The following is a 25,223-nucleotide window of genomic DNA, read 5'->3' as shown; positions in this document are numbered from 1 at the left end:
TCCGTGTACATTCTCGGTATCGCCTGCCTAGAGAAGTGGAACCTAGATGGTATTTGGTAACGGGGGCACACTGCCTCAATAAATTGTCTAGTTCCCTGTGAACTAACGGCGGATACCGGACGCACGTCTAACACCAACATAGTTGTCAAGGACTCAGTTATCCGCTTTGCAGTAGGATGACTGCTGTGATATTTCATCTTCCTCGCAAAGGACTGTTGAACAGTCAATTGCTTACTGGAAGTAGTACAAGTGGGCTTACGACTTCCCCTCTGGGATGACCATCGACTCCCAGCGGCAACAACAGCAGCGCCAGCAGCAGTAGGCGTTACACGCAAGGATGCATCGGAGGAATCCCAGGCAGGAGAGGACTCGTCAGAATTGCCAGTGACATGGCCTGCAGGACTATTGGCATTCCTGGGGAAGGAGGAAATTGACACTGAGGGAGTTGGTGGGGTGGTTTGCGTGAGCTTGGTTACAAGAGGAAGGGATTTACTGGTCAGTGGACTGCTTCCGCTGTCACCCAAAGTTTTTGAACTTGTCACTGACTTATTATGAATGCGCTGCAGGTGACGTATAAGGGAGGATGTTCCGAGGTGGTTAACGTCCTTACCCCTACTTATTACAGCTTGACAAAGGGAACACACGGCTTGACACCTGTTGTCCGCATTTCTGGTGAAATACCTCCACACCGAAGAGCTGATTTTTTTGGTATTTTCACCTGGCATGTCAACGGCCATATTCCTCCCACGGACAACAGGTGTCTCCCCGGGTGCCTGACTTAAACAAACCACCTCACCATCAGAATCCTCCTGGTCAATTTCCTCCCCAGCGCCAGCAACACCCATATCCTCCTCATCCTGGTGTACTTCAACACTGACATCTTCAATCTGACTATCAGGAACTGGACTGCGGGTGCTCCTTCCAGCACTTGCAGGGGGCGTGCAAATGGTGGAAGGCGCTTGCTCTTCACGTCCAGTGTTGGGAAGGTCAGGCATCGCAACCGACACAATTGGACTCTCCTTGTGGATTTGGGATTTCAAAGAACGCACAGTTCTTTGCGGTGCTTTTGCCAGCTTGAGTCTTTTCAGTTTTCTAGCGAGAGGCTGAGTGCTTCCATCCTCATGTGAAGCTGAACCACTAGCCATGAACATAGGCCAGGGCCTCAGCCGTTCCTTGCCACTCCGTGTGGTAAATGGCATATTGGCAAGTTTACGCTTCTCCTCCGACAATTTTATTTTAGGTTTTGGAGTCCTTTTTTTACTGATATTTGGTGTTTTGGTTTTGACATGCTCTGTACTATGCCATTGGGCATCGGCCTTGGCAGACGATGTTGCTGGCATTTCATCGTCTCGGCCATGACTAGTGGCAGCAGCTTCAGCACGAGGTGGAAGTGGATCTTGATCTTTCCCTAATTTTGGAACCTCAACATTTTTGTTCTCCATATTTTAATAGGCACAACTAAAAGGCACCTCAGGTAAACAATGGAGATGGATGGATTGGATACTAGTATACAATTATGGACGGGCTGCCGAGTGCCGACACAGAGGTAGCCACAGCCGTGAACTACCGCACTGTACTGTGTATGCTGCTAATATATAGACTGGTTGATAAAGAGATAGTATACTCGTAACTAGTATGTATGTATAAAGAAAGAAAAAAAACCCACGGTTAGGTGGTATATACAATTATGGACGGGCTGCCGAGTGCCGACACAGAGGTAGCCACAGCCGTGAACTACCGCACTGTACTGTGTCTGCTGCTAATATATAGACTGGTTGATAAAGAGATAGTATACTCGTAACTAGTATGTATGTATAAAGAAAGAAAAAAAAACCACGGTTAGGTGGTATATACAATTATGGACGGGCTGCCGAGTGCCGACACAGAGGTAGCCACAGCCGTGAACTACCGCACTGTACTGTGTCTGCTGCTAATATATAGACTGGTTGATAAAGAGATAGTATACTCGTAACTAGTATGTATGTATAAAGAAAGAAAAAAAAACCACGGTTAGGTGGTATATACAATTATGGACGGGCTGCCGAGTGCCGACACAGAGGTAGCCACAGCCGTGAACTACCGCACTGTACTGTGTCTGCTGCTAATATAGACTGGTTGATAAAGAGATAGTATACTCGTAACTAGTATGTATGTATAAAGAAAGAAAAAAAAACCACGGTTAGGTGGTATATACAATTATGGACGGGCTGCCGAGTGCCGACACAGAGGTAGCCACAGCCGTGAACTACCGCACTGTACTGTGTCTGCTGCTAATATATAGACTGGTTGATAAAGAGATAGTATACTCGTAACTAGTATGTATGTATAAAGAAAGAAAAAAAAACCACGGTTAGGTGGTATATACAATTATGGACGGGCTGCCGAGTGCCGACACAGAGGTAGCCACAGCCGTGAACTACCGCACTGTACTGTGTCTGCTGCTAATATATAGACTGGTTGATAAAGAGATAGTATACTCGTAACTAGTATGTATGTATAAAGAAAGAAAAAAAAACCACGGTTAGGTGGTATATACAATTATGGACGGGCTGCCGAGTGCCGACACAGAGGTAGCCACAGCCGTGAACTACCGCACTGTACTGTGTCTGCTGCTAATATATAGACTGGTTGATAAAGAGATAGTATACTCGTAACTAGTATGTATGTATAAAGAAAGAAAAAAAAACCACGGTTAGGTGGTATATACAATTATGGACGGGCTGCCGAGTGCCGACACAGAGGTAGCCACAGCCGTGAACTACCGCACTGTACTGTGTCTGCTGCTAATATAGACTGGTTGATAAAGAGATAGTATACTCGTAACTAGTATGTATGTATAAAGAAAGAAAAAAAAACCACGGTTAGGTGGTATATACAATTATGGACGGGCTGCCGAGTGCCGACACAGAGGTAGCCACAGCCGTGAACTACCGCACTGTACTGTGTCTGCTGCTAATATAGACTGGTTGATAAAGAGATAGTATACTACTAATATTATATATACTGGTGGTCAGGTCACTGGTCACTAGTCACACTGGCAGTGGCACTCCTGCAGCAAAAGTGTGCACTGTTTTAATATAATATTATGTACTCCTGGCTCCTGCTATAACCTATAACTGGCACTGCAGTAGTGCTCCCCAGTCTCCCCCACAATTATAAGCTGTGTGAGCTGAGCAGTCAGACAGATATATAATATATATTATATAGATGATGCCACTGGCCTGAGCCTGAGCAGTGCACACAGATATGGTATGTGACTGACTGAGTCACTGTGTGTATCGCTTTTTTCAGGCAGAGAACGGATATATTAAATAAACTGCACTGTGTGTCTGGTGGTCACTCACTATATAATATATTATGTACTCCTGGCTCCTGCTATAACCTATAACTGGCACTGCAGTAGTGCTCCCCAGTCTCCCCCACAATTATAAGCTGTGTGAGCTGAGCAGTCAGACAGATATATATAATATTATATATAGATAATAGATGATGCAGCACACTGGCCTGAGCCTGAGCAGTGCACACAGATATGGTATGTGACTGAGTCACTGTGTGCTGTGTATCGCTTTTTTCAGGCAGAGAACGGATTATATTATGTACTCCTGGCTCCTGCTATAACCTATAACTGGCACTGCAGTAGTGCTCCCCAGTCTCCCCCACAATTATAAGCTGTGTGAGCTGAGCAGTCAGACAGATATATATAATATTATATATAGATAATAGATGATGCAGCACACTGGCCTGAGCCTGAGCAGTGCACACAGATATGGTATGTGACTGAGTCACTGTGTGCTGTGTATCGCTTTTTTCAGGCAGAGAACGGATTATAAATAAAAGTGGTGGTCACTGGTCACTATCAGCAAAACTCTGCACTGTACACTACTGAGTACTCCTAATGCTCCCCAAAATTAGTAAATCAAGTGTCTCTCTAATCTATTCTAATTCTAAACGGAGAGGACGCCAGCCACGTCCTCTCCCTATCAATCTCAATGCACGTGTGAAAATGGCGGCGACGCGCGGCTCCTTATATAGAATCCGAGTCTCGCGATAGAATCCGAGCCTCGCGAGAATCCGACAGCGTCATGATGACGTTCGGGCGCGCTCGGGTTAACCGAGCAAGGCGGGAAGATCCGAGTTGCTCGGACCCGTGAAAAAAACCATGAAGTTCTGGCGGGTTCGGATTCAGAGAAACCGAACCCGCTCATCTCTACTACCCATGCGGCAGCCGCTGGTTCATCACCAGCGGCTATTCGGGAGTTGGGTCGCTGGAAGTCGGCCTCCTATAAGTCCTATGTCCGTATAGATAAGTTATAAGTGCGCCTGTTGCGCTAACCCAAAAACGTGTTTACTCGTCGGTTTTTGAACGCTTACCGTTCAGGAATCGAGGGTGTGAAGCGAATTTTTAAAATTTTTCCTCCGAGGGGGCCTAATTTCAATTGGCTGTTCTACCAAGGTCCACGGGAGGTTTTTTAAGTTTTCTCCTTCACTTGGGTTTTATTGGTTACGTTGTGTTTAAGTTACAGATTATGTGCATAATCTGACATTAGGATATTTTCTTTTACAGCTGTCAGCAATTTTGGAGACCACATATGGATGGTTGGTCATTCATATGTTTTTTGGGCGGAGAAACATCCCATGGCATCTAGGGCGACTGAGATTTTTGGGTCCCGGCAATTTAGATGGTTAGGTGTTAGGGGCATGTTATGGGGTGATTTGTTGCGCGTCCTTTTTTCTAGGGAGCGCCGCTGGGGTCGCCCCAGTTGTATTATCATTCATCTGGGTGGTAATGATCTGGGCCGAGTTAAAGGCATAGACTTGATTTTGTCTATAAAGGCGGATGTGGTGGCGATACGTTGTCACTGGCCTGGGGTATGCATTGTCTGGTCGGAAATAGTGCCCCGTTTCCATTGGCGTGGTGCGGTGCGTTTCTCGGCGCTGGAGAAAGCACGCAAAAAGGTGAACTCGACGGTGTCTCTGTTTGTCAAGGCCATAGGCGGAGTGGCAATTAAGCATCCTCTGCTGGTGCTGCGGAACAGGCAGTTCTATAGAGACGATGGGGTTCACCTTTCTCCGGAAGGAGTGCAGTTTTTTCTGGAAGATATTTTCGGTCTTTTTCGTTAGAGCTAGTTAGTTTCTGGTTGGTTAAGGTTCTGTTTGCGGATGGCGGTGGCGGTTTGGAAAACCTTGGTGGCGGGAAATCGCTGCCAACCAGCTGTCACACAGGCATAAGTGGTCATTGTGGGGCTCCCTCTTTAAATGGACGGCAGGTGTGTCCTTTTCTTGCGGTTGGACATTTAGACGTTCCCCTGCGGGAACCGAACGTTTGCCAGAGAAAGAGGGGTAAGGCCAGCACAATGCGGGTTATGCGGGAAGGAGGCGGGGTATGTGTACTCCCCTCCTTGGTTTGGTGGTTTGTCATCTAGGTGACGGGTGCTGGTGTTTGGCAGCGGTTTTCTGTTTGCCATCCTCCAAACTAAAGTTAATATATATTCAATTCAATTCTAATTCGGCCTCAATTATTAGTTTAAAGAGTTGGTCAGCGATTAATAAACATCGTCTGACCTTTAACTCCAGCTACTGTGTCCGTGTCTTTATTTCAGTGTGTGGTGTGGTTTTATTTAGTGATAAGCTAGCTTAAGTAAAAGGTTTATGTAATCACAATAAAGTTATGAGCGGCTTAGATAAGCTGAAGGCTGCATAAGCCTGAGGCCATATAAGCGATCAACTTTTTGTGATTGGTTGTTAAATGACTAAGCAGTTGCTAGGCAGATCAGTTTTCCCGGTTGGTTTTTTCCTATTGGTTTAAGGGGTTGTGCATCAGGATGAAGAGGAGGGTCTTAGGTTAGTATATAGGGGGTGGCCATCTTGCTAGACTCCCTCTTGCCTTTCAGTTTATGCCCGCCCGCCCTCCCAGAATGCATCTACGTTTTTTGTTCTTGCTGTGGGCTATTGAAAGCCAGATTGGCGGGAAATCGCTGCCAACCAGCTGTCACACAGGCATAAGTGGTCATTGTGGGGCTCCCTCTTTAAATGGACGGCAGGTGTGTCCTTTTCTTGCGGTTGGACATTTAGACGTTCCCCTGCGGGAACCGAACGTTTGCCAGAGAAAGAGGGGTAAGGCCAGCACAATGCGGGTTATGCGGGAAGGAGGCGGGGTATGTGTACTCCCCTCCTTGGTTTGGTGGTTTGTCATCTAGGTGACGGGTGCTGGTGTTTGGCAGCGGTTTTCTGTTTGCCATCCTCCAAACTAAAGTTAATATATATTCAATTCAATTCTAATTCGGCCTCAATTATTAGTTTAAAGAGTTGGTCAGCGATTAATAAACATCGTCTGACCTTTAACTCCAGCTACTGTGTCCGTGTCTTTATTTCAGTGTGTGGTGTGGTTTTATTTAGTGATAAGCTAGCTTAAGTAAAAGGTTTATGTAATCACAATAAAGTTATGAGCGGCTTATACTGTATGCCGCGGTGGCTCAACGCTGCTCAATATGGCTCACAGTCATTTTGAGACATTGCTAACAGGTTAAGGTGAGATTTCAGGTCCTGGCATGATATGAATAAAACTGCATATAGGCAGCCACTCAGCCTGTCTGAGCAAAAAGTTCTGACCATAATGATTTATAATGAGATCTCCCTTAGCATTCAATGCTAGGTGATTGCTTTGTCTTTGAATCTAAGGACATTGCATGAACTTGAAACGAGATATTGGTGGTCATTCCGAGTTGTTCGCTCGTTACCGTTTTTCGCAACGCAGCGATTAGGTGGAAAATGCGCATGCGCATGGTACGCAGCGCGCATGCGTTAAGTAATTTAACACAAAACTTTGGAGATTTACACAAGCTCGAGCGACGTTTTTTCAACGCTCAAATGATCTTAGTGTGATTGACAGGAAGTGGGTGTTTCTGGGCGGAAACTGGCCGTTTTCAGGGAGTGTGCTAAAAAACGCAGGCGGGCCAGGTAAAAATGCCGGAGTGGCTGGAAAAACGGGGGAGTGGCTGGGCAAACGCAGGGCGTGTTTGTGACGTCAAACCAGGAACTAAACGGACTGAGGTGATCACAGTCTAGGAGTAGGTCTGGAGCTACTCAGAAACTGCAAGGAATTATTTAGTAGCAGTTCTGCTAATCTTTTGTTCGCTATTCTGCTAAACTAGGATACACTCCCAGAGGGCGGCGGCCTAACGTTTGCAATGCTGCTAAAAGCAGCTAGCGAGCGATCAACCCGGAATGAGGGCCATTTGCTCCTGACTTCGGTTTCATTTCAGATTACCTCTCTGCCTGCTCCTTAATTGCTTATACCTGCTCTGCTTTATGCTGAACCTGACATTGTTACTGGATTACCCTTCTGCTTGCCCCTTATCTGCTAATACCTTCTCTACTGTGTATAGATTCTAGTTTGTCTGACCTTGTGCAAGTACTCGAAAACTGTTGGACAACAAGACTTAACTGTGATTAATGGCCCTCATTCCGAGTTGATCGGTCGCAAGGCGAATTTAGCAGAGTTACACACGCTAAGCCTACGCCTACTGGGAGTGTATCTTAGCTTCTTAAAATTGCGACCGATGTAATCGCAATATTGCGATTACAAACTACTTTGCAGTTTCTGAGTAACTTCAACCTTACTCTGCCTGTGCGATCAGTTCAGTGCTTGTCGTTCCTGGTTTGACGTCACAAACACACCCAGCGTTCGCTCAGACACTCCCCCGTTTCTCCAGCCACTCCTGCGTTTTTTCCGGAAACGGTAGCGTTTTCATCCACACGCCCATAAAACGCTGTGTTTACGCCCAGTAACACCCATTTCCTGTCAATCACATTACGATCGCCGGAGCGATGAAAAAGCCGTGAGTAAAAATACTATCTTCATTGTTAAATTACTTGGCGCAGTCGCAGTGCGAATATTGCGCATGCGTACTAAGCGGATTTTCATTGCGATGCGATGAAAAATACCGAGCGAACGTCTCGGAATGAGGGCCATTGTGGTTTCTCACCCGCTGTTGCTATATTGGTGAGAGTGTCTGTCTGCCTTTAGAGTTCAACATTACCATCAGTGGATAATATGATTTTGTTATCTGTCACACAAACCGATGCGCTCCGATGGTGCTAGTGTGTGAGTATTCTAGCGGTGACTGTTAAAACATTTTACTTATCTCTTCCTGTACTGTCTACTGATTGTAAGCTTGCGAGCAGGGCCTTCCTACCTCTGTCACTGTTGTTATTACCCAGTTCTGTTTTATCATTGTGTACAATTGTAAAGCGAAATGGAATTTGCTGCTCTGTATAAGAAACTGTTAAATAAATAAATACTGCAGAATAGATGCAATGTAAATGGCATACAACTAGTCAAACCTGACCTAACTTAATGTCACTCATACGCAAATGCGGATGGGGTTTCCGGTTGCCTGAAAACCCCCCCTCCTTTTGGCCAGCAATTCAGATTATGACCACAATAGTATATAATACAATTACTAGAGCTGCCACCACAATATGCAGTTTAAGGGACAGAGCAGAGATACTGTACATGTCCAGTGGTAGCAGCTTCTTCTACCAAGTTTACTGTGTGTGTGGATTTGATCACTCAGACACTGCACTAGACCAGAGAGTAGCTGCAAGGAAGAAGAGACAGGCGCCTTACCATGATGTGGGAGAATGTGTGCTTAGAAAGTGCAGTTGTTTCATCCTGGTTCTGTTATCTTTTCGTATTTATTTATTTATTTATTTAGATATTATGGGATGGTTTTTTGCTGATCACTATTTTAATTTATATTAGTTAAATATATTTGATACAGCTTATACTATAGACCAGGGCTGGCCAAACCAGTCCTCGAGATCTACCAACGGTTCACATTTTCCAGACCACCTAGCTGGTGCACAGGTGTAGTCATTACTAATTAAGATGTGCTGCATTCATTCCTAACTGACAAATCTCCAGATCTCCAGGAGGCCTGGAAAACATGAACTGTTGGTAGATCTCGAGGACCGGTTTGGCCAGCCCTGCTATAGACCATCTACAGTGTTAAATATTAATACTGTACTTCATACACTACCCAGTGTATAAAAAGACAAATGTGTACATTAATGTTGGTTGGTACTAGGTTCTTCTACCACTCCCCCAGACTCCCGCGTGTGCTCCAATGTTCCGCAGAGTGGGAGACTGTGGATTGCATTTGGAATCCTGCATTTTCCCCTGGTCGCAATGTCCATGCATCACTCCCAAAGCCCTGAAATGTGTTAATGTAATGGCTTCAGTAATAACTGCTCAGTCTTCTGCAGCCACTATAAACACTGCTTGTCCCAGCGCTACAGATTATCTCTAACAAGGCAACCAGGTTGTGCAGCATAACTCGGATATGCCTTATATCTATGGTTAGTTACAGTGAATCATTTGTACAGCGACAAAGAGCTGATAGATTACTCTGGAGATAAAGCTCCCTACAGGTACCGTGATCCAGTAGTTCGGCATGAACACTAAACCAATAAATCTTTTTCCAATTTGGCCACATCTGGCTTATTTATGACGGAGTGTTTTATGTTTTATTTGTTAAGGCTGACGAAGGGTCATGTGCTATGGAAGCTTGCCGGGCTGTGAGACTAACCACTATCAATAAACGTAAGGCGCTAACACCCACTATCACAGGAATCCCTGTTGTTGCAGGATAAGAGAATCCATCCAGCATTAGAGTGCACCTGGACTTCTATATATGTTGTAGTACACTCCCCTCCCCTTTCTTCCCTCTCTGAGCTATGTATTATCTTTTTCTCTTATTTCATTCAGACTCTCGCTGAGTCCCTGCCTAACTTCCAGTCTTTTAGCTTACTCTGTCTATCTGAGTCCAACAGGCTCAACTAAAATGACTGTAAGCAACAACAGTCTTTGACGTTTTGGAAATCCTTATTTAATAAATTAGGGCCTATTTATTCAAATTACACTTATTGCGGTGTTAAATATAATTTGTCATTGCCACTTATTGTTGCCGTAATTTATGAAAACTTTATTGCAATGGATACTGAGCTATACTCCGCTGCCGCAGAGAAAGTTATTTGGAGCAATAAGTTATCTCTCTTTCAGAAAGCCCCAAACTAGTTTTCTGAAATATGTTCAGGTGCCTGGCACAAGAATAGAGAAGTTACAATTATGTTTTTACTGAAATTTCACAATATGAAAAAAGTTTGTTATACTCAAAGATCCAGCAGTAGATACAATAAGTTATATTAGACATTCTGTTTTTTTCCCTGATAATGAAAATATTTATTCTCTGTGGGGCAGACAATATCTCCAGAGCCGGCCCTAACCATTATGATGCCCTAGGAAAGATTTTGGCTGGTGCCCCCTCGCACCGCCGCTAGTTCCGCCTCTGACCCTGCACCCCTTTCCCAGCTCCATCACCCCTCACCTATAGCAGTCCTCATTTTGGTGTTCCTACCCCTTATATTTAAAATAGGAACAGTGGACACATTCAGTGCACAGCCCAAAAAGGGGTGTGTTCTTGCTGGGAAGGGGCATGGCCACACAATAGTACCCCCAGTTTAAATTGCACCACACAGTACTGCAACTTTATTCACATTATATCATGCGATAGTGTCTCTTATTCATGTTACATCACACAGTAGTACCACTTTATATATGTTACTCCTGACAGTAGTGCCCCTTATTCACATTACATCACACTGAAATGCTCCTTATTCACATTACACCACAGCATATTGCTCTTTATTCACATTAGACCACACAGTAGTGCCCTTTCTATACGTTATGCCACACAGTAGAGCACCTTATACACACAATACCACACATTAGTAATGCCTTTATACACATAATATCACATAATAATGCCCCTTACACATATGACACACATTATTAATGTCCTTATAAACATAATGCGCCTTACACATTATGCCAACCTTTATTAATGCCCTTTATACGCATAATGTCCCTTATATATATGCTGCACATTATTAATGCCCTTACACATAATGTCCTTTTCACATATGCAGCACATTATTAGTGCACTTCTACACATAATGACAGTGACACACATAGTGCCCCTTACACATTTGCCTCACATTATTAATGCATTTATACACATGACACACATAATGCCCCTTACACATATGCCGAACACTACTGCATAACCAACCCACCCACACACACAGCACTCAAGTGGCCACTAACACTGTGATCTCTGCCTCTGCTTGGATACAGTTTTGTCCTCATACATCTTGCCTCAATGCGCTATGCAGCAGGAGATGCCTGGCGAGAGTCAGCTGGCAGCTCTGCTAACGTTGGGCACCTTTTTTTATGAAAATGCCTCTTATTGACACACATGCTGCTTGCAATCCACATCATATGTTTAAATGTATGTGAAATCATTGCTATTACGCTACTAGGCTCAGATTGACACACATGCTGCTTGCAATCCACATCATATGTTTGAATGTATGTGATGTTTTTCTTGCCATTTCCTATTTATGTGATTGAATTTATTGTGGATAGCTAGAGTAGTTTTTGTCTGATTACCCACCCTGTGCAATTTGTTCTTTGATCAATTAGCATTTCAATCAGGTGACCAAATGTTCTGAGATAGGCCTGTTCTCATTCAGAGACAGTATTTCTTTAGATTCAGTTAAGGGGTCAGCTTGCTAGGGGTAGCTTGCGTGGTTTTTAATAAGTGTGGATTTAAGAAGTGTGTTATCCGAACAGTTAAAAAAAACAGTTAAAAAACATTGAACAACATCAAGGAAAGGTAACTTATTTTAACCACTTACTCATACTCCACGTAACACAAAAAACACAAACAACCACAGCATGTTCATCAAACTACTGTTTCTTATTTCAATTCATGGAATTCTCACCAAATTTAACACATTTTACACTCACCCTGAAACTCACCCCTCTGTACACATTACAGCTTCTATTCTCCCCTCCCCTCTTCTAAACACTCATGAGCTCTATACTTACTTCTCTGCAAGTACTTTGACAACCACAATTGGCCACCAGAATATACACTCGCAAACATCCACCAACATTTATCTCACTCTTCTGCTTTTATTAGCTGGTGACATATCACCAAATCCAGGCCCAAACCACCTTTCCCTCTCACACTCGGCTGTCTCAAAACAACATAGAAATCCATCTAACCTCATAAATATCACGTGTCTCCCATCCCCCTCCAAGTCACTAAAATGTGCCTTATTGAATGCATGCTCTGTTTGCAACAAATTAACATCCATCCATGACCTCTTCATATCTCACAACTTTAATCTGCTGGCTATAACAGAAACATGGCTCACACAATCAGACACAGCCTCCCCGGCAGCACTGTCCCACGGTGGTTTCCACTTCACACACACATCTAGGCCTAATAATTGTAAAGGTGGTGGGGTTGGAATCTTACTGTCACAGTTTTTCACATACACTGTTCTACCTCAGGTTCCATCACTCGCATTCTCATCATTTGAAGTTCACTCTATCAGGATTTTCACCCCCTTCTCTCTGCGTGTTGCAGCTATCTATCGCCCTCCTGGGCAACCTAAACAGCAATTTCTAGAAGATTTTTCTGCCTGTCTCCAACACTTCTTATCCTCTGACATCTCTACCATCATTATGGGCGATTTCAATATAGCTCTTGACAGTCCACAATCTGTTCATGCATCCAAACTCCTCTCTCTAACCTCCTCTCTTGGCCTAACCCAATGGTCCGACTCCTCTACTCACCAGGAGGGCCACTGCCTTGATCTTGTGTTCACCAGGCTCTTCTCGGTTTCCCAACTCATTAACACTCCTTTCCCTCTCTCTGATCACAACCTGATCACCTTCACAATCTCTTCTATTACTTTAAATTCTAGGACACTAAAACCAAGCAAGCCTCCTCTAACAAGCAGAAATACTAACAATATAAATTTTCAACAACTTTCCACTTCTCTGCAACAACGTCTCTCGCCAATCTCTACATTCACCACACCTGACACTGCTGTATCCCACCTGCACCAGACCCTAGAGAGTGCCCTTGATGAAGTTGCTCCAGCTACCCATCACACTCTACGTAGGCTTAGATGCCAACCATGGCACTCTAAATCAACAAGACACCTACAAAAACTGTCACGGAAGGTAGAACGTCAGTGGCGGAAATCTCAGAATCCAAATGACTTTCTCACATATAAGACTACCTACCACTCCTATCGTCAGGCCCTGGACACTGCCAAACAAACTTATTTCCAATCTCTCATCTCTTATCATGCCACCAACCCCAAATTACTTTTTAATACATTTAAATCACTTCTTTACCCTCCCTCACCTCCCCCACTAGCTACTATCAGTGCACAAGAACTTGCTTCCTACTTCAAGGATAAGATTGATAAAATCCGAGATGAAATGGTATGCTCTAACTCAGCCAGTGACCTGCTTAAATCCCTATCTGAACCCTCTGGCACTTTCTCTTCATTTGATCCCACAAATGAAGATGAAGTATCAACACTCTTTTCAGCCTCCTACTCCACTACCTCTCCTCTTGATCCTATACCCTCACAGGTCAGTAAAAGTTTGTCTCCTGTGCTTATCCCAACCTTAACTAAAATCTGTAATCTCACTCTCTTTACTGGCATCTTTCCATCTCTGTTTAAACATGCAGTGATTACTCCCATTCTGAAAAAAACACAACTCTGACCCAAACACACTCTCTAACTACCGTCCCATTTCTCAGCTACCCAGTCCCTCCAAGCTACTTGAGAGACTTGCCTACACTCGCCTTACACACTTTCTTAACTCCCACAATTTACTGGACCCACTTCAGTCAGGCTTTCGTGCCCAACACTCCACGGAGACGGCACTTACCAAAGTAGTGAATGATGTGGTGACTGCTAGATCAAAAGGCCATTACACACTACTTATTCTTCTAGATCTCTCTGCTGCTTTTGACACTGTTGACCACTCTCTTCTCATACAAACACTAGAGTCCCTAGGTCTTCAGGACATAGCCCTTACTTGGTTCTCATCCTACCTATCTAATCGATCTTTCAGTGTTCACTCCTCTGATTCTACCTCTATCAGTTGGAGTACCGCAAGGCTCAGTCTTAGGTCCTCTGCTTTTCTCAATCTATACCTCCTCTCTTGGTAAACTAATCAGCTCCTTCGGATTTCAGTATCATTTGTACGCTGATGATACTCAAATCTACCTATCCTCCCCAGATTTATCACCATCTGTATTGGCTCGTGTCACTGGATGCCTGTCTGCCATTTCATCTTGATGTCATCTCGCCACCTCAAACTCAACATTTCCAAAACAGAATTAATTATTTTCCCACTAGCTAAGGGTAGTTACCAACCTGATATTGCCGGAACTGTTGACAATGCAACTATCCACCCTACCCCACAAGCTCGCTGCCTAGGTGTCATCCTTGACTCTGAACTGTCGTTTGTTCCACACATTCTATCTGTCTCTAAATCATGTTACATGCACCTAAAAAACATCCAAAATACGCCCTTATCTTACACAAGACACTGCAAAAACTCTACAATACAAAAAAAATTATTCCTAAGGTGCTGCAAATTGGAGCAGCAGTGGACAGTATAAATAGGTCACCAACCTACAAAGACAATATGTAACAGAAAAATACAGTCTCACTTTCTGCGCTCCAAATGTCCCCTTGTTTTAAACGGTCCTCACAGCGATGTCATATTGTACATGAAAAAGAAACAAAAATTACAATAGTGTAATCCTGTATGAGCATAAAAGTTCTTTCCACTGTGTTAAGGGAGAACTAGGTGATGAAGATGGTCCCAAAAGAGAAATAAGACGTCCACCTTCTTATAGGGTCACCCAAAGTGATGCCGTGAAGATACGGTCATAGATCCTTACGTGTATGCTTACTTGAAAATGGAAGATAGAAAGCACATAAAGGTTTCTTTGCCGTGTAGGTTATTTCCTCTGTGACACCGTATACTGAGCATGAATATTACTCATATGGTGGGTATGCAATTTAAAAAAGGGGGAAGCCAATTAGGGCCACAAGAACCCTTCTTTTATTAAAATATACAAATAAAACATAAATAGACAACCAGCCATACCAAATGGGGAGCAGAGATGGAAGTCAACTGACATAAAGTGATCCGGATATCATAAAATGTCATATGCCCCTTCAATGGATGTACTGGTTTAGGACATCAATATAGCACTGTATCAACGCGTTTCGACGCTCTGCAGCGTCTTTGTCAAGATTTAACAGTGTGTTTCACACCGATATGCAGCCTCTCCTGTGTGGTCAGCCCCTTAACACAGTGGAAAGAACTTTTATGCTCATACAGGATTACACTATTGTATTTTTTGTTTCTTTTTCATGTACAATATGACATCGCTGTGAGGACCGTTTAAAACAAGGGGACATTTGGAGCGCAGAAAGTGAGACTGTACATACCGTTACATACTGCAAAAACTCTAATCCATGCACTCATCATCTCCCGCATTGATTATTGTAATAGTCTCCTTACTGGTCTTCCCAAACATAGGCTCTCACCACTTCAATCCATTTTAAATGCAGCTGCGAGGCTAATCTTCCTCGCCAGACGTTCTTCATCTGCTGATCCACTCTGTCAGTCCCTCCATTGGTTACCGGTATTCTACCGTGTCAAATCTAAAATACTTTTACTTACATACAAGGCTATTAACTAAACTGCACCATCATACATCTCCTCACTCATCTCAAAATATCTCCCTACCAGACCCCTCCGCTCTGCACAAGATCTGCGTCTTTCATCCAGATGTATTACCTGTTCCCACTCAAAATTACAGGACTTTACCCGGGCTACACCCACTCTGTGGAATGCACTCCCACGCACAGTAAGACTCTCCACTAGTCTCCAAACCTTTAAACGTTCCCTGAAAACTCATCTCTTCAGAGAATCCTACCAAATTCTTGACCCACACACATAACCATCAATGCTTCCCTATCCAGTTATATCCCATCTGTACAGTCCCCATAACCTCACATTTTGTCTTCCAACATTGCTGGGTGATCATGTCATACAACCCATTAAGAACCTAGCAATCTGGGGAACCATTATGTAACAGGTTGCATCTATTCTTGTGTATCAATGCCTATTTCCCTATAGATTGTAAGCCTGCGAGCAGGGCCTTTCTACCTCTATGTCTGTCTTTGCCCAGTTTTGTTCTATAACTGTTGTTCTAATTGTAAAGCGCAACGGAATATGCTGCGCTATATAAGAAACTGCTAATAAATAAATAAATAAAATAAATCTTATTTGCATTACTGTGTGGCTAGGATGCACAAGCAGCTTCTGCTGATTAAAATGATATGCTGCATGCCTATATTATGTGTGCGACTGTGACTGTATATGCATACGAAATGCTACGTTACAGTGTTTTCCAGGAATACACTAACGTAGCAGCAGGGCTGTTTCTAGCCAATTTGGCTCCCAGTGCGAGATTTAAAAATGCGCCCCCCATGACATAAAAAAATGTGCCCCCCCACACACCTAGATAAAAAAAAACTTGCGCGCACACCAGGCAAGGGGGCGTGGCCTCATCTAAATGGGTGTGGCCTCATTTAAATGGGCATGGCCTCGTCTGAAAAGACTACCTCACAATCCAGTTTTTGACCCTGCTCCAACAGATCACGACCACCACAGGAAAAAAAAAATCTACCATATTAAGCCCCACATAGTAAGGCCCCCTGCACCATATTATGACACACACCGCAATGCCCTTGATACATTAAATCCCCACACTACGGCAGGCAAGAGGCCCCATTTCACACATTACGGCAGGTGTCCCCATGTTACACATTGAGAGAGAGAGAATAGTTACTGAGGCGATTACCGCTCTTCGGCCCACCTCACCAGTCGCTCCTCGCGCCGGCCTTTCCCTCTTCCTAACTTGGATCCCCCTCTGTACTCCGCTCGGGGGGGGGGGGGGGGGAGTTTCGCGGAGTGACAGGGTTGCGTCGTGACGTAACAACACAACCGCGTCATTACGTGAAACTCCGCCCCCCGAGCGGGTTACTCGGGGAGAAATAGGAGGGGGAAGCAGGGAGCCACAGTTAGTGCCGCAGCGGGCGCCCAGTGCGGTTGCACTGCTCGCCTGCCCCAAGAAACGGCCCTGCGTAGCAGATACAGCCGCAGCCACACACAGAATATAGGCATGCGCATATCATTTTAATCAGCAGAAGCTGCTTGTTCCCCTAGGCATACCAAATGCCATAGGCATTTGCCTAGTTTGTCTATGCCTGGGGCCGGCACTGAATAGCCCTATATATTTTAAAAATGTTTGGGCTGAAAAACAAATATTAAATTTAATCAGTAAAATACCTTTTTTTCATTTAAGATAGAGTACAGGCTTTGTGGTGATCCAATTAATACCGCACAGTATGACAAATAGGCCCCCCTGTGCCAAAGCATGGCAATAATCAATAATACTTAGCTACCAAAACTTTGCAGTGATGGTAATGATAGGTAATCTCTTCAGAAATTTGGAAAACAGAGTTTATCATGTATTATTATGGTTGTATTATGGGGGTAATTCAAATAGCGACCTGGCAGAGATTCCAGAATAGCCCACCGCAGCTAGCAACATCATAAGCAAAGGTGAGCAGGAGAATTTGCTATGTTGAGTGGACAATTACGTGTGCATGATGTTTGCCGACATATCGCCCTTAACTGAATTGCCCAATATATGATAAAAAAAATATTTTCCATTTATACAAATTACTCTATTTCAAATTTTCAGAAACATTATTTTAAGCTGCATTATAATTCTAATAATTCTTTGCTTCTATCTAGTGGGAAGCCTCTTCTCCATAGAACACTGGACAAATGTCATACTGTATTTCCCCATTTTGGATGGAATCACAAGAGTAGTGTATCAAATATAGGGGGTCATTCCGAGTTGATCGCTCGCTAGCTATTTTTTGCAGCGCTGTGATCAGGTCAAAACTCTGCAAAACTGCGCATGCGTATGCACCGCAATGCACAGGCGCATCGTATGGGTACAAAGAGGATCGGTGCTGAGCGATGGATTTTATGAAGAATCCATTCGCACAGCCAATCGCAAGAAGATTTACAGGAAGAAGGCGTTTATGGGTGTCAACTGACCGTTTTCTGGGAGTGTTTGGAAAAATGCAGGAGTTTCCAAGCGTTTGCAGGGCGGGTGTATGACGTCAATTCTGGGCAAGAACAGGCTGAAGTGATCGCAGCAGCTGAGTAAGTCCAGAGCTACTCAGAAACTGCAAAAAACTTTTTTGTACCGCTCGGCTGCAAAAGTGTTTGCACACTTGCAAAGTGAAAATACACTTCCCCATAGGTGGAAACTATCTGATCCCTGTGCTGCAAAAAAAAGCTAGCGAGCGATCATCTCGGAATGACCCCCATAGTATGTAGTAAATAAGCTGCGATGCGGAATGTTATGTATCACAGTTAGCAAGCTGCTGATGATGATAAATAGACCCATTTCCCCCTTTCACAGGGAAACCTATATCTTATCTTTTATATAGGTGCTGTATGCGATATCTGTAATTTCACGCAGTAATGTCTGTATTAGGGATGTTAAGGAACTACCTGATCTGGTTCACTGTGACATGGTAGCTGGGCATGTATTTATGGCCAAACATGTGCTAAGAACCTCAACTGTACTCTAGTGATGAGCACCGGAAATTTTTCGGGTTTTGTGTTTTGGTTTTGGGTTCGGTTCCGCGGCCGTGTTTTGGGTTCGAACGCGTTTTGGCAAAACCTCACCGAATTTTTTTTGTCGGATTCGGGTGTGTTTTGGATTCGGGTGTTTTTTTCAAAAAACCCTAAAAAACAGCTTAAATCATAAAATTTGGGGGTCATTTTGATCCCAAAGTATTATTAACCTCAATAACCATAATTTCCACTCATTTGCAGTCTATTCTGAACACCTCACACCTCACAATATTATTTTTAGTCCTAAAATTTGCACCGAGGTCGCTGGATGGCTAAGCTAAGCGACCCAAGTGGCCGACACAAACACCTGGCCCATCTAGGAGTGGCACTGCAGTGTCACGCAGGATGGCCCTTCCAAAAAACACTCCCCAAACAGCACATGACGCAAAGAAAAAAAGAGGCGCAATGAGGTAGCTGTGTGAGTAAGCTAAGCGACCCTAGTGGCCGACACAAACACCTGGCCCATCTAGGAGTGGCACTGCAGTGTCACGCAGGATGGCCCTTCCAAAAAACACTCCCCAAACAGCACATGATGCAAAGAAAAAAAGAGGCGCAATGAGGTAGCTGTGTGAGTAAGCTAAGCGACCCTAGTGGCCGACACAAACACCTGGCCCATCTAGGAGTGGCACTGCAGTGTCACGCAGGATGGCCCTTCCAAAAAACACTCCCCAAACAGCAGCACATGACGCAAAGAAGAAAAAAAAGAGGCGCAATGAGGTAGCTGTGTGACTAAGATAAGCGACCCTAGTGGCCGACACAAACACCTGGCCCATCTAGGAGTGGCACTGCAGTGTCACGCAGGATGGCCCTTCCAAAAAACACCCCCCAAACAGCACATGACGCAAAGAAAAAAAGAGGCGCAATGAGGTAGCTGTGTGAGTAAGCTAAGCGACCCTAGTGGCCGACACAAACACCTGGCCCATCTAGGAGTGGCACTGCAGTGTCACGCAGGATGGCCCTTCCAAAAAACACTCCCCAAACAGCACATGACGCAAAGAAAAAAAGAGGCGCAATGAGGTAGCTGTGTGAGTAAGCTAAGCAACCCTAGTGGCCGACACAAACACCTGGCCCATCTAGGAGTGGCACTGCAGTGTCACGCAGGATGGCCCTTCCAAAAAACACTCCCCAAACAGCACATGATGCAAAGAAAAAAAGAGGCGCAATGAGGTAGCTGTGTGAGTAAGCTAAGCGACCCTAGTGGCCGACACAAACACCTGGCCCATCTAGGAGTGGCACTGCAGTGTCACGCAGGATGGCCCTTCCAAAAAACACTCCCCAAACAGCAGCACATGACGCAAAGAAGAAAAAAAAGAGGCGCAATGAGGTAGCTGTGTGACTAAGATAAGCGACCCTAGTGGCCGACACAAACACCTGGCCCATCTAGGAGTGGCACTGCAGTGTCACGCAGGATGGCCCTTCCAAAAAACACCCCCCAAACAGCACATGACGCAAAGAAAAAAAGAGGCGCAATGAGGTAGCTGTGTGAGTAAGCTAAGCGACCCTAGTGGCCGACACAAACACCTGGCCCATCTAGGAGTGGCACTGCAGTGTCACGCAGGATGGCCCTTCCAAAAAACACTCCCCAAACAGCACATGACGCAAAGAAAAAAAGAGGCGCAATGAGGTAGCTGTGTGAGTAAGCTAAGCGACCCTAGTGGCCGACACAAACACCTGGCCCATCTAGGAGTGGCACTGCAGTGTCACGCAGGATGGCCCTTCCAAAACACACCCCCCAAACAGCACATGACGCAAAGAAAAATGAAAGAAAAAAGAGGTGCAAGATGGAATTGTCCTTGGGCCCCCCCACCCACCCTTATGTTGTATAAACAGGACATGCACACTTTAACCAACCCATCATTTCAGTGACAGGGTCTGCCACACGACTGTGACTGAAATGACGGGTTGGTTTGGACCCCCACCAAAAAAGAAGCAATTAATCTCTCCTTGCACAAACTGGCTCTACAGAGGCAAGATGTCCACCTCATCATCATCCTCCGATATATCACCGTGTACATCCCCCTCCTCACAGATTATCAATTCGTCCCCACTGGAATCCACCATCTCAGCTCCCTGTGTACTTTGTGGAGGCAATTGCTGCTGGTCAATGTCTCCACGGAGGAATTGATTATAATTCATTTTAATGAACATCATCTTCTCCACATTTTCTGGATGTAACCTCGTACGCCGATTGCTGACAAGGTGAGCGGCGGCACTAAACACTCTTTCGGAGTACACACTTGTGGGAGGGCAACTTAGGTAGAATAAAGCCAGTTTGTGCAAGGGCCTCCAAATTGCCTCTTTTTCCTGCCAGTATAAGTACGGACTGTCTGACGTGCCTACTTGGATGCGGTCACTCATATAATCCTCCACCATTCTTTCAATGGGGAGAGAATCATATGCAGTGACAGTAGACGACATGTCCGTAATCGTTGTCAGGTCCTTCAGTCCGGACCAGATGTCAGCATCAGCAGTCGCTCCAGACTGCCCTGCATCACCGCCAGCGGGTGGGCTCGGAATTCTGAGCCTTTTCCTCGCACCCCCAGTTGCGGGAGAATGTGAAGGAGGAGATGTTGACAGGTCGCGTTCCGCTTGACTTGACAATTTTCTCACCAGCAGTTCTTTGAACCCCAGCAGACTTGTGTCTGCCGGAAAGAGAGATCCAAGGTAGGTTTTAAATCTAGGATCGAGCACGGTGGCCAAAATGTAGTGCTCTGATTTCAACAGATTGACCACCCGTGAATCCTTGTTAAGCGAATTAAGGGCTCCATCCACAAGTCCCACATGCCTAGCGGAATCGCTCTGTGTTAGCTCCTCCTTCAATGTCTCCAGCTTCTTCTGCAAAAGCCTGATGAGGGGAATGACCTGACTCAGGCTGGCAGTGTCTGAACTGACTTCACGTGTGGCAAGTTCAAAAGGTTGCAGAACCTTGCACAACGTTGAAATCATTCTCCACTGCGCTTGAGACAGGTGCATTCCACCTCCTATATCGTGGTCAGTTGTATAGGCTTGAATGGCTTTTTGCTGCTCCTCCAACCTCTGAAGCATATAGAGGGTTGAATTCCACCTCGTTACCACTTCTTGCTTCAGATGATGGCAGGGCAGGTTCAGGCGTTTTTGGTGGTGCTCCAGTCTTCTGTACGTGGTGCCTGTACGCCGAAAGTGTCCCGCAATTCTTCTGGCCACCGACAGCATCTCTTGCACGCCCCTCTCGTTTTTTAAATAATTCTGCACCACCAAATTCAAGGTATGTGCAAAACATGGGACGTGCTGGAATTTGCCCATATTTAATGCACACACAATATTGCTGGCGTTGTCCGATGCCACAAATCCACAGGAGAGTCCAATTGGGGTAAGCCATTCTGCGATGATCTTCCTCAGTTGCCGTAAGAGGTTTTTAGCTGTGTGCGTATTCTGGAAAGCGGTGATACAAAGCGTAGCCTGCCTAGGAAAGAGTTGGCGTTTGCGAGATGCTGCTACTGGTGCCGCCGCTGCTGTTCTTGCGGCGGGAGTCCATACATCTACCCAGTGGGCTGTCACAGTCATATAGTCCTGAGCCTGCCCTGCTCCACTTGTCCACATGTCCGTGGTTAAGTGGACATTGGGTACAACTGCATTTTTTAGGACACTGGTGAGTCATTTTCTGAGGTCTGTGTACATTTTCGGTATCGCCTGCCTAGAGAAATGGAACCTAGATGGTATTTGGTACCGGGGACACAGTACCTCCAACAAGTCTCTAGTTGCCTCTGCAGTAATGATGGATACCGGAACCACGTTTCTCACCACCCAGGATGCCAAGGCCTCAGTTATCCGCTTTGCAGCAGGATGACTGCTGTGATATTTCATCTTCCTCGCAAAGGACTGTTGGACAGTCAATTGCTTGGTGGAAGTAGTAAAAGTGGTCTTACGAGTACGACTTCCCCTCTGGGATGACCATCGACTCCCAGCAGCAACAACAGCAGCGCCAGCAGCAGTAGGCGTTACACGCAAGGATGCATCGGAGGAATCCCAGGCAGGAGAGGACTCGTCAGAATTGCCAGTGACATGGCCTGCAGGACTATTGGCATTCCTGGGGAAGGAGGAAATTGACACTGAGGGAGTTGGTGGGGTGGTTTGCGTGAGCTTGGTTACAAGAGGAAGGGATTTACTGGTCAGTGGACTGCTTCCGCTGTCGCCCAAAGTTTTTGAACTTGTCACTGACTTATGATGAATGCGCTGCAGGTGACGTATAAGGGAGGATGTTCCGAGGTGGTTAACGTCCTTACCCCTACTTATTACAGCTTGACAAAGGCAACACACGGCTTGACAAATGTTGTCCGCATTTCTGTTGAAATACTTCCACACCGAAGAGCTGATTTTTTTGGTATTTTCACCAGGCATGTCAATGGCCCTATTCCTCCCACGGACAACAGGTGTCTCCCCGGGTGCCTGACTTAAACAAACCACCTCACCATCAGAATCCTCCTGGTCAATTTCCTCCCCAGCGCCAGCAACACCCATATCCTCCTCATCCTGGTGTACTTCAACACTGACATCTTCAATCTGACTATCAGGAACTGGACTGCGGGTGCTCCTTCCAGCACTTGCAGGGGGCGTGCAAATGGTGGAAGGCGCATGCTCTTCACGTCTAGTGTTGGGAAGGTCAGGCATCGCAAACGACACAATTGGACTCTCCTTGTGGATTTGTGATTTCGAAGAACGCACAGTTCTTTGCTGTGCTTTTGCCAGCTTGAGTCTTTTCATTTTTCTAGCGAGAGGCTGAGTGCTTCCATCCTCATGTGAAGCTGAACCACTAGCCATGAACATAGGCCAGGGCCTCAGCCGTTCCTTGCCACTCCGTGTGGTAAATGGCATATTGGCAAGTTTACGCTTCTCCTCTGACAATTTTTTTTACTGATATTTGGTGTTTTGGATTTTACATGCTCTGTACTATGACATTAGGCATCGGCCTTGGCAGACGACGTTGCTGGCATTTCATCGTCTCGGCCATGACTAGTGGCAGCAGCTTCAGCACGAGGTGGAAGTCGATCTTGATCTTTCCCTATTTTTGGAACCTCAACATTTTTGTTCTCCATATTTTAATAGGCACAACTAAAAGGCACCTCAGGTAAACAATGGAGATGGATGGATACTAGTATACTTATGGATGGACGAGCGACTGCCGACACAGAGGTAGCTACAGCCGTGGACTGCCGTACTGCGTCTGCTGCTAATATAGACTGGATGATAATGATATAAAAAATATATATATATATCACTACTGCAGCCGGACAGGTATATATTATATAATGACGGACCTGCTGGACACTGTCAGCTCAGCACTGCAGACTCCTAAAGTAAGCTACTAGTATCAAGAAGATAGAAAAAAAAAAAAAACACCACGGGTAGGTGGTATACAATTATGGATGGACGAGCGACTGCCGACACAGAGGTAGCTACAGCCGTGGACTACCGTACTGCGTCTGCTGCTAATATAGACTGGATGATAATGAGATATAAAATATATATATATCACTACTGCAGCCGGACAGGTATACATTATATAATGACGGACCTGCTGGACACTGTCAGCTCAGCACTGCAGACTCCTAAAGTAAGCTACTAGTAGTATCAAGAAGATAGAAAAAAAAAAAAACACCACAGGTAGGTGGTATACAATTATGGATGGACGAGCGACTGCCGACACAGAGGTAGCTACAGCCGTGGACTACCGTACTGCGTCTGCTGCTAATATAGACTGGATGATAATGATATAAAAAATATATATATATCACTACTGCAGCCGGACAGGTATATATTATATAATGACGGACCTGCTGGACACTGTCAGCTCAGCACTGCAGACTCCTAAAGTAAGCTACTAGTATCAAGAAGATAGAAAAGAAAAAAAACACCACGGGTAGGTGGTATACAATTATGGATGGACGAGCGACTGCCGACACAGAGGTAGCTACAGCCGTGGACTACCGTACTGCGTCTGCTGCAGTGCTAATATAGACTGGATGATAATGATATAAAAAATATATATATATCACTACTGCAGCCGGACAGGTATATATTATATAATGACGGACCTGCTGGACACTGTCAGCAGAATGCGTTTATAGAATAAAAACACCACACGACGAGTGTTTAACTTTTTCAGGCAGACAATCACAATATACTGGTGGTCAGTGGTCACTGGTCAGTCACACTGGCAGTGGCACTCTGGCAGCAAAAGTGTGCACTGTTAAAATATGTACTCCTGCTATAACTGCTCCCCAGTCTCCCCCACAAATAAGCTGTGTGAGCAGTGAGCACTCAGCACAGTCAGATATACAGTATTACATAGATGATGCAGCACACTGAGGCTGAGCACAGATATGGTATGTGACTGTGTCACACTGTGTATCGTTTTTTTCAGGCAGAGAACGGATTAATTAAACTGGTGGTCACTGGTCACACTATCAGCAAGTAGTACTCCTAATATGCTCCCCAAAATTAGTAAATCAAGTGTCTCTACTACTCTCTAGTCTACTCTAAACGGAGAGGACGCCAGCCA

Source organism: Pseudophryne corroboree, chromosome 7, assembly GCF_028390025.1.
Source record: "Pseudophryne corroboree isolate aPseCor3 chromosome 7, aPseCor3.hap2, whole genome shotgun sequence".
NCBI classification, from domain to species: domain Eukaryota; kingdom Metazoa; phylum Chordata; class Amphibia; order Anura; family Myobatrachidae; genus Pseudophryne; species Pseudophryne corroboree.
Note: the sequence above shows the minus strand (reverse complement) of the source record.